Raw genomic sequence first — 794 nt, forward strand, 5'->3', positions numbered from 1 at the left:
TCCCTCTGACGTCCTCCGGCTCTCAGCTTCAACTCTCTGTGATTTACAGAGTTTCCTGATGGACAGATTGATAAGTACATTTAAATAATATAACTTTGTCTGACTATAATTAAGTCACAATGTATTTATTGTCTCACAGCTTTTACTCAATATGTGTCCCTGCCCGGCCTCCGTACGTCGCAGATATGGTTTTTAAAGAGTCACTGTGCAGCTCGCGAGCCTGCGGTCCATCTGACAGCTGCTCGTTAGCTGCGGATTAACTCGGCCTGTTTAGATCCATTTTACTGGGGATTAATCCAGAGCCCATCATGCGACCATAAACACACACAGCTGAGCAGCCACACCTCATCTCCTCCTCTGCCCACGTGTTTACATCTGTCCCAGCTCTCTGGTTCAGGACTTGTTGCCGGCAGTCAGACCTGTGATGTTTGTGTTACAGGACGGCCTCAGTGACCGCGAGGGCTGCCAGCTGTGCAGCAGCAGCTGGCTCTGCTCAGGCCAGATGAGGTTTAACTGACTGTGTGACATCTGTAAGGCTGTCGGGGTCAAATGGACGTACAGCTGGATGTATACTGTGGAATTATCTCTTATATAATATTGTGACTGTTGTGTCTGTGGGTCCAAATGAACAGTCAGATGTTTACGAGAAGGGCTGCCCCCGACTAAAGACTCTACTAGTGGACTTCAAATGTTTAAGATTTTAATTTAATTATTTAAATCTCTGTATTTTAACAGAAACAGCTGTAATGATTGTGAATTTAGAACAACCGGCAAGAAGACTGAACATTTAGTTA

Source organism: Morone saxatilis, unplaced genomic scaffold (genome assembly GCF_004916995.1).
Source record: "Morone saxatilis isolate NCDOM2014 unplaced genomic scaffold, NCSU_SB_2.0 Contig2, whole genome shotgun sequence".
Classification (NCBI taxonomy): domain Eukaryota; kingdom Metazoa; phylum Chordata; class Actinopteri; family Moronidae; genus Morone; species Morone saxatilis.